This window comes from Mastigoproctus giganteus, chromosome 9 (assembly GCF_048544385.1).
Source record: "Mastigoproctus giganteus isolate SK-2022 chromosome 9, ASM4854438v1, whole genome shotgun sequence".
Lineage (NCBI taxonomy): Eukaryota > Metazoa > Arthropoda > Arachnida > Uropygi > Thelyphonidae > Mastigoproctus > Mastigoproctus giganteus.
The window spans coordinates 120717391-120729662 of record NC_143583.1 but is presented as its reverse complement, the minus strand read 5'-3'; the positions used below and the strand labels follow the sequence as shown (position 1 = coordinate 120729662).

The following is a 12272-nucleotide window of genomic DNA, read 5'->3' as shown; positions in this document are numbered from 1 at the left end:
TTCCTGTCAGCCTTTTTACACTGTTCAGAAGACTTCATGTCTGCCTGTATTGTAACTCCCAGATCCCTTTCCTGTTTCAATTCACCCTACCAAGTGTATAATTTATTTGTGGGTAGCTAGTCGCCATGCATTTAGCAACATTAAAACATGGCTACCACTTTTCAGACCATTCTTGTAGCATGTTCAAGTCATCCTGAAGGAGCGCTGCTTGTCACTGATCACTAACAATTCTACCAATCTCGCCTTCTATCCCTTCGTCGATATCATCTATGAAAATGAGAAACAACAATGGTCCAAGAACCGATCCTTGTGGGACTCTACTCCTGACGTCACGCCAATCTGAAGAATATCCATTAATCACAACCCTCTACCCTTCAGCCACCCACTTTAGAATCTTTATAGTAAAAACCCAACCTGTTCCAGCCTATACATCAACCTCTCATGATGTTGATGTATAAGGTTTTAGAAGCATCAGCGACTAAGCCCATATTGCTCCGTGTATATTGTCTGGAAATGTAGTGTGTTCTGTGTTCGATTTCCTGTTTGCCGGACGAAAAACCAGAGTTTCTGGGAGAAAAACCATGCTATCCTCTCCTGAGACCGACTAACTCAGCCACGTTGTGAAAACCAGCCATAAAACTTTCTCACGTCATCTACAGGACTCGAATTGAAGTCTTTTCCACTGGTGTGGGGAGGACGGAGTTATTATTAGCTGTGCTAATCACGATGCACCTCTCATGAGGGACCATTTTGGAGCTCCTTCGAGGCTTCCATTCCCTGGGCAGACGCCCATACATGGATAAAGTCTAGAAGGGATATAATGTCAGAGTCTAGAACTCAATAATATTAAGAAAAAATTAAAATTAACTCACAACACAAAAAACATATTCTCTTGGCCACTTAGCCTCTTTTTAGAAAAATCTGCTTCAAGAATATTCTTTGCAGATCTTAATTAAAAGAGTTCCCGCCCCTGCCACGAGGAGGCGGGCCTCTACTATCTAGACACAGTCTTCTATTAAAAACTTTTCTTACATATTCATTAAAACAATGAAACTTCCATCTTTCCATAAACAGGACCTGGAGGGCATCCCTCTCCAAGCTGCCAATGGACAATCTCAACTGATTCCTGTAATCTTCATACACCGTACAGTCCATCATAATGTGCTCTGATGTTTCTGGGGAACCACAATAACAAGAATCACTTTCCCGCAGCCCCAGTTGGTATAACCTCGTAGCAAGTCCGTGTCCAGTCAACAAAAATGTAGCATGCAAGTTAAATTGCAACCAAGTCTTTTTCTTATTTACAATATCTACTCTAGGTAGAAATACATATGTTTTCCTGCCCTTGTCTGAACTTTCCCAATCACTCTGCCATTTTATCATTATTTCTTGTAACATTCTAACCTTCTCTTCTTTCATGTCATTTCGATTATAAATTCGTCCTTCTTCCGGACATGACAATATACCCATAATTTCTTTTCTCATGTTTCTCTTGGTATAATAGGTCAGACCAGACAGCAAGACACTATACTGGGCAGGGATCTTGCCAGAGATCACCTGCAAGGCCTCTGTCGAGACAGTTCGACATGCTCGAGTTATTCCTAATAAAGCAAACCTTTGAGCTTGCAGAAGATACTTCTGTATTTTAACTAGAGGAACTCTTTGAACCCATGCTCCGGAGGCATATGTCACAATGGGGATAAACAAACAATCATATAATAAATTAAGGGATCTACCCTTAATCCCCCAATCTACCCTTATAACCCTCCGGAGCTTAGCATAAAGGGTTCTTATTTTCTCTCGCAAATATATCACATGTTTTGTAAAAAACAGTCGTTCCTCTAGATTTAAACCCAAATATTTGACTTCTCTCACATATCGAACTGAATCGCCCAGAAGCCTCACAACCGGGGCTCGGTTCTGACTCAATCTTCCCTTCAGTAACATCTGGACGGTCTTATCTTTGGAGATTTCCAATTTATATCTCATTGTCCATTCAGTCAATTCACACAAAACCACAGTTGACCTTTCTTCAATTTGAGACCTTGTATCTCCTTCCACTAATATAGCCAGATCGTCGGCGTATGCAATCTTGGTAACTCCACAAGTTTCAATACTTAAAAATTCATCGAGGACAATATTCCAAACGAAGGGTCCAATCACCGAGCCTTGAGGACACCCACGATATATATCTTTTTCAATTTGGACAAATTTAGTTTGTATCAACATCTTTCTATTCACAAAATACTGTTTAAACACATTATATAACTTTTCTGAACAATCTGTAACACTAATTCTATATAATATACCACTCCACCATAGCCGGTCGAATGCTCCCTTAAAATCAATAAAGGTACCTAGGACATACCTCTTCCCACTACCCTCCACTCTCTGCACCAGTCTACAGGTTGCATCTTCCGTCGAATTATCCTTCTTAAATCCATATTGATTTATTGACTGCAAGCCTTTTCTTTCATAAATAATCATCAATCGGTTAACAATTAACCGTTCATATATTTTTCCCAGTACAGGAAGAAGGGCAATAGGACGATATGCCCCAGTTTCATTCAACATTCTATCCACACTCTTTACTAACAATTTAACCCGAGCAATCTTCCAGCTATCGGGGAATACACCTTCTTCCAAACACTTGTTATACATTTTAACTATAATATCTGAATTCATCACATATACTTTTTTAATCACATCTACTTCTAATTTGTCAAGACCCGGTGATTTTCCACTCCTCGCTCGGCCTATCGCCTCGGCTACCTCATCAGAAGTAAAAACTTCTTCACATTCTTCATTATCATATTCTTCAACACTATTCTTCGTTCTTTCTTGTTCATCATTAAGCATGTCCAGATCCGCTGGAAGGAGGCCATCCAAAATCCTGCTCATGGACTCATCCCATGTCCTAGTTTCATCGTCCCCCGTGCCAATAGTATATGTAATATCAGAGAGGCTTCTCTTATTATTTAAAATCTTATAAATTGAGTTCCAAGGGTCTCTGGATCCTTGCTCGTTTACAAAAGTTTTCCACTTATTAATCTTAGCATTGTTGACAGCGTCAGTGTACTCACGTCTGGATGCTCTATACTGTTCTTTAATCACCTCACTTAAGTCCAAATCACCTTGTCGTCGCAATCTCTGAAACTGTCTTCTTCTCCTGAAGAAGAAGGGACCGAGGGACTCTCATGAGGGACCGAGTCAAATGCTTTGCAAAATCCAAATAAACTATGCCGAAATTGTTCCCAACATCCAACTCTTGTGAGTAACTGTGTCAAAATAGCCTACCAAGTTAGATAAACTTTCTTTTTTTTCTTTAACAAAAGATGCTGCGTATCCTTCAGAACGCCATATCTATCTAAATGTCCCTGGACTGCGTTCTTAATCGTTACCTCTAAGATTTTTCCTACCATTGAGGTCAGACCAACCGGTCTGTAGTTACCAACTTCACTCTTAGAACTACTTTTACGTATTGGTGATACACTGGCACTGCTCCAATCCAAAGGAATCTCTCCTGAGTCCAAAGATGACCTCACAATTAACCTGAATGTTTCAATGCGCTCCCTCGTGCTCTCTGTCGACCTTGGCAGAGGTTATCCAGAGAATAATCCCTACTGACCTGTCCGCCTCCCCGTTGAGTGTGGACGGTAACGTGAGGTCCCAATAAGGACTTTGCAGCGAAATGCCAGAACAACATACCACCACACTACCCGGCACAAACCACACGTCACTCACACTTCTGGCATCTACAGAGTCTAATCTTCACAAGTGTACTAACGGTTGTGGAACACCACCGGTGACACCTTACCCACCTGTAAACTACAAAGTATATGCTACCAACTCCGGCAGCCTTGTCTTTATATTCAAAAACTTTTCTAATAAACAATCATCTAATTTCGACATCACTAAACGGCCCAGTCCCACTCGCATAGCCTTTTCGCAGCATGGAGCGTTCGTCAATAAAGACAGATGCAAAGTACCTGTTCAATTCATCTGCAACATCAGCTGGGTTGTCTAAGTGCACAAGGGTCCGATCTGATTAGCTTTCTTCTTCGTTGTATTCACATACATAAAAATTTCCTTGTCTCCATTCTTTGCTCTCTTAGCTAATTTTACTACCAGCCTTGGCCTCCTGACCTTATTTTTGGTACTATTACAGATCAACTTGTACACCCTAGTACTTTCTCTAACATGGTGTTATAAATAATAATGATCTGGTTCTTTTAAAAAGTTTTTCGTCCCATGGCGAGTTTCCCCTCTCGTCTATTCCAATCAATCTGGGGGCAGATTAAAGTTGCCCATAATAATACATTCATGATTGCTTGCCCATTCGATTTACATATAAAGATCAACGCAGTATTCTACACAATCTTCAGGTTACTCCCGTTCACTGTTCCTTTGCTTCCAACTAACTCACCACACAGATTCTGTGCTGGCAGACGTAACTTCAGACTCAGAAAAAGATCTTTTCGCTCTGAGGCTGCTTTTGATTAGAAGCACAACCCCACCACCCCTTTATCTTCCCTCAATGCATTATATCAACTGTAGTGGAACTCGTCATCATTGATAGTTAAACCTCGCAGATACTACTGCCTGTGAAATACAGCAACTATTCATATTTTAGGTAACCTAATCTTATAAAGGTTTAGGTATTTAGTCGGTTGTAAGTTCCATATGATAATCTGACTTTATTTAATAAAGTTAGGTTACCTAAAATGGGATAATCACTATTTTTAATTATGCATTTAGGTAGTGCAATGTTTTGAATAACATTAGCCATGATCAGTAGAAACCAAATGAAATTGTAAATGTATCGATCAAGATATGTAAGTTACGGGGAAGTTTTCCCTAGAATTAAAAAAAAAATAAAAGCCATTAAATAATTAATTAAATTTTCTGTTTATATTCCGGGACAACCACACTGGGTGAGGAGTGTAAAAGACAGAAATAATACAAGAACATCACCGTATTTAGCAGTCACGCCTGAATCACGGTCACCTGAAACGCACGTGCAAATGTACTCTAGTGTTTGACCACTCGGTTGCGGTAACTCTCGCCAAAAAATGGTAGTAACCGAATTCGATTACTCAGTCTCCATGACGACCGTGTTTGTCGAGCCCTGTTAATAATATTGATTATTACGCGTTTTCACAACGGTTAAGTAATACAACCGATATCCATTCCAAAGTCAAGCTTCGTAACAGCCATCATGGTTAGTATGACTAGCAATCACGCAGTTGCCATGGCAACGAGCTGAAGCGATAGTGAAGGTAGCAGAAACTGATTGACACTATCATTCCGACACATTGCCATAGCCAAGGCCTTAGCTAACTTATCCACGAGTCTTATGAGGGTGGCTAGGCCCCGTCTCATTTACCCATCCAATTCATGCACATCTTCGGTTTCTTATTGGCGTCAGCTTTAAATATGTGAACGGCTCCTCAATTTTATACTCTCCATTACCTGTATGAAGGTGCTTGCTGGTAATCAGGGCTTTTTTTTTTTTTTTTTAAATATTGGGGAGAGATGAGCCTATCCTTAAGAAACCGCATTGTGGAGGTTGCCATAGATACCATCAGCTAGTATGCAGGAGGTGCTTTGTTTGTTCCTACACTGATGATCATACCTTCTGGATCTTAAGGTCATTAGGAAGCGCTAACTTACTGAACTTTAAAAAAAAAAAAAAAATTATACGCTCGAGACTATAATTAGGGGGGCAAGGACTATAAAATACAGGTGGGAATTGGTGACCGAATCTACCTTTTTGGTGGGAAAAAATAAAATAAAATATTGCGTTGAGTCAGAAATAAATGAAAGTCCCGAAAAAATACGTTTTTATGGACTTTAAATAATAACTATAAGATGAGAGATGCATTTGCATTTTTACACACCAGGTAGCGCTTACATCGCTACTGTATTCGCTAAAAAAAAAACTGTTTGCATTAATCGAAATGAAATTGGAAAATGCCACAATGCGAAATTTGTATACTGCGCCAGTAGAGAATCAAGGCAGATCCATGGCAACGTAGTGCTAACTTATTCTAATATAACGTTAACTTACAATATTTTTCGTCAGAAGGCGCTCACTTTCAGTTATAAATAAAACCGATATTTATTTTTGGCGATAAAATTGATTCAAGTGCATCGTGGAAGGCGTTCTAATAATTTCTGATATAAACTGGTTGTGCTTTGATTCTTCAACGCATTTATGAACTCCACTAACGAAGAAAGCGCTCTCCATCATGTCTTATTTTGTTGTTCCAGTACATCCTGAAGATATTTAATTGAGTTGAAGTTGGTGCCCTGGCCACTTCAATATTCCGATATTATTCTTATCAAACCACGCGCTCAGAATCCTGCTTTGGGACATGCGTGTTGTCGGGTTGGAAGGTGTAAGGGAAGACCCCTTATGTTCGAAGAAAGGGGCACTTACATAAAATAGGGAATTGTCCAGACCATGTCATTCGTGAGCAGTGGAAACAGTCCATACCACGAGAAACATCCCGCTTAATAGATGGGACAAGGAACCCAATAGTCCAATGGATTCTTAGAAGTCCCGAAAAACTGTTCGTGTCCGAGCCCACTCTGGACATGGGCCTTCTTTAAGGCTGAAGATAGAGACATCTTAATACGACCTTGCAAAGCGGGGATCTATGGGGGGACCTCCATCCAGCCACTACTTTCTACTCCACCCACAACTGCTTTACACTTTCAATAACTCTCCTAAAAGCCGTTGATGTGCTAATCAGAGTCGAAGCACTCCAAAAATAATACTTCGAACAGGTTGTATCAACAGAAGATTTAAGCATGCGTGGTTCAGGTTCAAGACTGGAATGGCCGAGCGAATTACTTAATAAAAATGGATACATATATGTGCAATATAATCGTATACCATAATAGCCTATAAAGTAATAAATATATACATAGATAAAGCGCGCTCAAACAACGCAGTAATGGCCTCATAAATGCAACTTTCGTGGAGTTGCATAACAGAGGTGAATAGATTAGGGTGTTGGGAACCAAAACAGAAATAAGAGGTGGAGATTATGGATAATAAAATTGCCAGTAGTTTGGAGTGCATATTTGACAGTTCACTGAACGTTGTAGCTCTCTCTCTCTCTCTCTCTCTCTGTCTCTCCGGGCGCCAAGCTTCCTAGCTACACCCCGACTACGGCGAAAGAAACGCGTATTGAGGAGGCATTTGCCATCAAGAAGCCCGCCCCCCCCTCGAGAAAAGAGCAATGATTACAGATTAGCGAGAGGACTTCTGCCCATCTGCTTCCATCACGCTGCTTTTTTTGCGCACGAGGCTTTCATATCTCAAATGAAGACGGAAGATGCGTTCTTTGTTATGCGGGGGTTCGTATAAATAATAAAAAGCGTACGGTGCGCTCGCTGAACACGAGGTGTAAATGATTAATTATATTATGAGCGGGATGGCCACGGCGATAATTAAGAGTCTCGAGATTATTACGAAGGGTCGCATCTACCGCTCGTACGTTTTGCCGTTGTCTTACGGCAACGAGAATTACTAGCTCGTGAAACACCTCCAGGAGCGGAAGGTTTACGAGATAACGGACGAAGATGATGACCCGGGCGAAACAGGGGGAGAAAGACGGAACGGGGGTCATTTCTGGGATGTAAAAGTCGTGTGGAATCGCGTGTTTATATAAAATGTCCGAATCTAAAAATAGCCAAGCCATCCGGAAGTGAATTTTCGGTCAAGTTCCGGTTGTCCTGCCGCCGCCGTCTTTTGCCACTCACCGGTGGCAGCTCGGTAGACTAATATTTATTCGCGGGTGTAAATAAATAAATAAAGTAAATGCGCCGCAGAAACGGATCCAGTCACGCAACGTCCAATAAAAGTCCGGGGTGCACTCGCCACAATGGAAACGAGACCTTCGTCGGCCGTAATGCGATAAGCTCCGAAGGATTTATACTTCGTGCAAATAATGTTAAAAGGGCAGATTCCGGGTTTATCGTAAGTTGAACACCCACCCACCTCCCCTCCACCTCCAGCGATTTCATTCGGGGACTCGATTCATAATGCGAGCCTGATTATCCCCGTAATTTCGCTCATTACGAATAAGCGACGGTTAAAGGGCAATAGTCGAGCGGGATTGCAACGCGGCAAACCCTGATCGTACCGAAATTTATTAGCACGCGGGAAAAGAGTGTGCCGCCGCCACCACTACGGCGGTTTGGCCTTTAATGTCATCCGTAACGCAGCGGGTTCGTCGAAGGATGCGTATCGTGATGCGAAATGCGGACGAAACCGTAAAGCGAAAGTTCATCCGCGAATTTTCCACAGATCGGAGAAAAAAAACTTTTTTTCTGAAAATTTTCGCGCACCGTCACGCTCACGCAGACAGAGGAAGCGTGCCGATCCTCTAACGCAAGCGGCCACATGACGAGGCGTGTATTAGAACGAGAAAACCCCCCGGACGACGCCGCACAAAGAACGTTTAGAAAGTTGCAGAACGCAAGAGGGGGGTTCACTTACCGCTATTGCCGCGAGACTGCTGTAGTCCCTCGGAGGTGTAACCCTTTCTGTGACGGGAAGCTGGCGTCACTAATACGATGGACAGCGGAACACAGCTGACACGGGATCGTTACTAGCACCGATTGGACTCGTGATCTCCGCTCGCTTCGTTTCAAGAAAAAAAAGGTCTATCGGCGGAGTGATGCCATCTGGTCCGACTGCCCGCAACACGCATGCGAAGAAACGCCGGCTCACTATCGATTGTTTCCGCCGATCTCTCCACGGTGGCGTGTCCGCTTTTTGGAATGAAAGAAAGAAGAAAAAAAAGGAGAAAGACAGACGAGAAATAGGGATGGACCGAAGAAGGGAAAAAGCAGAAGCCGTTACAAAGTTCATTATTAATCCACGTGAGAGATTTTTCGCATACCCGTCGCAGTCGGCGTGCTGTTGCCGCACCGCTTTCTTCATGCCAACCCCCCCTGCAGCACCGCGTGGGAACACGCCACCAGTCAACGTGAGACCACTGCACGAGCGCAGCATTCGGATGTAATGCGCTTCGGGCTTGAGCCGTTACCGAGGCGGATGGCTGGCATTCGGGGGGTGGGGGGTGTAGATTAAGCGCGTTACTCGGATGGATCTAATAGCGACCGCCATGAATCATATCGCCGACGATATGTGTAAAAGCAAACGCCCAAATAGCGGCATCTTTACCTTTAGTAGCGCGTGAGATTTCTACGACAGACATAGCCGCCTTTTACGGACGCCGGTAATCGTGTGTCCTTCGAGCCATCGAGCGGCGAGAACATTAAAGTTCGAGCGCCTATTTGACGTAGCTGTGGGGCGTAGTGACGATGCCCTCCGACCGCCACTGCCAAACAGATAGCTCCTATCTGGAAGTCATCGACATGTCGGAAAGGTGAATTTTAAAAGCTACCGGAGACTAATGCCCGACCGCTTTTTCTTCCTTCCCCCCCCTCCCCACGGCACTTCGGAGATGCCGAAATCTCTATTTAAAGTTCGCAAATAGCTGCCGTGGAAAAGTGAATCGCACGCGAGCCGTGCAGTAAGGCGATAAAGGTCATTAGCGATGACAAAGCAAGCAACGCACCACTCAGAAATTAACCTCGAAAACAAATAAGGGAAAACAAAGGGAGTTTAACGCTTAATTCTCCCTTATTCTTTACGTAAGCTCGCTGTATATAAATTCATATCAGCAGACGACAAGTGATTTACGTCTGACAAATTGAAGGACCCAAAACATTCTTGCCACTGCATGATTGTTGCTTTTCAGAAGGCAGACGATCTCATTAGATCGTCTGCATTACACGACTTAAAAGATATTTATTGTAAGATAATACACGACAACAGATACCAAAAGACTATTTTCTTTGCACTCCACTAGCAGAAGCTGTAAAGACAAGCAACTTATTGCTGATTATCCCGTAGCTGAGTTGGTTGAAAGAAGAAGCATAATCTCGAAGATCCACAGAAGACGTTGAATACCATAATGGGACATCAACGATAATTTCCAATTCGTCAAACAGAAGATAACAACATTCCTTCTTTGCCAAAGAAGAGAACACTTGATCGAGTGTATTTCTTATTCTAAGAAACCAAGAGGGGGAGATGGTTGAAAGGCAATCCTTCCAATGTACAAGTCCGCGCAAAAGTACTGGATCTGGGAACACGAAAATCAATCCTTGCTACGAGCTCAGAAAAGTTGAATTGGTTGTGGCAATTTCAGAATTTAAAAAAAAAAAAAAAAAAACTTCTTGATGAATTCATCTCACGTGGAGAGTGGTAAATCCAAATTTAAGATTCTGGTACTTCACAATAAGAAATGGTTATTTCAAATCCAAGATATTAATTTCTTCTATATCGCGAGAAAGATATTGAAGACCTACACGACATTGGTGGACTCAATGGGAGGCCGAACTGTTTGAAAAATCGAGTAATAACTGCAGAATTGAAAAGGCAGAAAAATCCTGATCATTTTGTGCACCTAAAAGGCAGAGAGTGCTGATCAAAGACGTTTGAACAGAGGGCGTGACAGTCTTAATCGATAAAAGCATCAAGATCGTCGTCTCTAACCTGTAAAAAGGTACAAGCTTATGATCTGGACATTTTCAGTTCGATCATTCCCTGAGATTTGAACGTGGGAGTCCAACAGATAGCAACTTGTTTTCTGAAAATGCGGGCGTTGATTCTTAAGATAAAGAATCAGTGGATGTTAGGAACCTTTACTTTTCTGTAGAGCCCAATATTGCCCTAAAGGACTCGAAATACAGCTGATGCTCGCAAATACCATCCAAAGCTAGATTAAAATCATGCTTTTCTAAGCTGTACAGCGCATGGAACTTCTGTATAACAATTGGGGATGTGTCCTCCTTCCTCCACTTTGTAAAGCAAGAGATAGACGAAGACGCAGTCGGCACCCAAGGGGACTCAAAATTTTCAAAACTTGAAGTGTCTGAGACACAATCCTGTTTTTTTTCCTTCATTCTGCTTGTGACCACAATTAATTACCCATCATGGCTCGTGAATGATGGACCAGTTTGAATGCGATAATTAACTGCGTATTTTCGCCGCGTACCTGCAGAGTACATAATCTCGTAGAAGGCGCAGGCTCAGATGTGTATGCATACAAGCTGTAAATTGGAGAAGCCTAAATGCTCCTAGAGCTATGTGGTGAATGGTATCTGCGCGCTGTAACATACTCCGTCTAGTTGAAGCACATATAGGAGGTCCATAATCCAACCGAGATCTAATCGGTTTTATGTAACTGTACTAGATGTATTTGTATGCAATAAATTAAGTTTTGATAGCCTGTTTGAAGCCTTGGTATACGTTCATATTCTTGATATCATCCTGAAATGTTTTGAGAGAAAGGAAGTTCTTTATACATTGGGGAAGTTCCCCTTTATATCCTAACTCAAATCTTTCCAGAATCATGTTTTTGAAGAATCTTCCATGTTTTCAATATTGACATTTAATTCAAGGGCAGAACTATTTCCCTAAATCCAAACTTTTCATTTTTCTAGACATTGACAATATCTACTGAAGACAGATGTCGGTCTTCTGGAGGTCAGTTTTAGACATCTGTGGAGATCTTTGCCAACATCACCATTTACGCTTTGATTTATTATAATGAGAATGATTTTGCATTTGTTCTATTTTTCATCCGCGAGACTAACTTCAAAAATAAACTTAAATATTCATTTACTATAAAAAAAAATAAACAAAAATACAGCGATACTTAACTTACTGAATCCCTTTTACGAACAATGAAACCTTCTAATTCGGTTAGTGGTAAAGAATTTTATCAACAAGTATCTTCCCAGTAAGTGAACTAAAAACCTTTCGTATGAGTTTTTCAGAGTTTCCTTCTGGAACCCCGTATTTCAATTATATTCCTCTGAAACATTGGGGAATTTCTAAAGATTTACGTACCATCTCCAAATCAGAAGTGGTACATAAACCTCAATCCCAATTCAATCAAAATCTCAATTCGAATTTAATTCTAAAAACATACCTAATAAAGAAAATTTCGATTGCTTGGTATCAACTTATATGGACATCAAATACAAAGTCAGAGAAATGAGGTCAGAAAAAGGGCCAGCAAACAAAAGAATCCTACTAAATAAGTTGTTAGAAGATATACTGAAGAAGGGAGAGCAAAAACTGAAACGTCTGTGATTACAGTTTTTCTTTTCTGCGTAATGATAGGCTGGTGCTACGTCCAAGTTGTCAATCATATATAAGGTGGTCTGAAAAAATAGAT

The 12272-nt window shown here is 41.5% G+C and overlaps 1 protein-coding gene across 2 annotated transcripts in view; it reads right to left on the bottom strand.

Moving 5' to 3' along the window:
• Window positions 1-8617, bottom strand: part of LOC150080687 (plexin-A2-like) — a 1379917-nt gene extending 1371300 nt beyond the window's left edge. For both annotated transcript variants that reach the window (XM_090381876.1, XM_090381877.1), the window contains exon 1: window positions 8513-8617. The gene's annotated coding sequence lies outside the window, so the exon portion shown is untranslated. The remainder of the gene's footprint in view (window positions 1-8512) is intronic.
• Between the last annotated feature and the right edge of the window lie 3655 nt (window positions 8618-12272).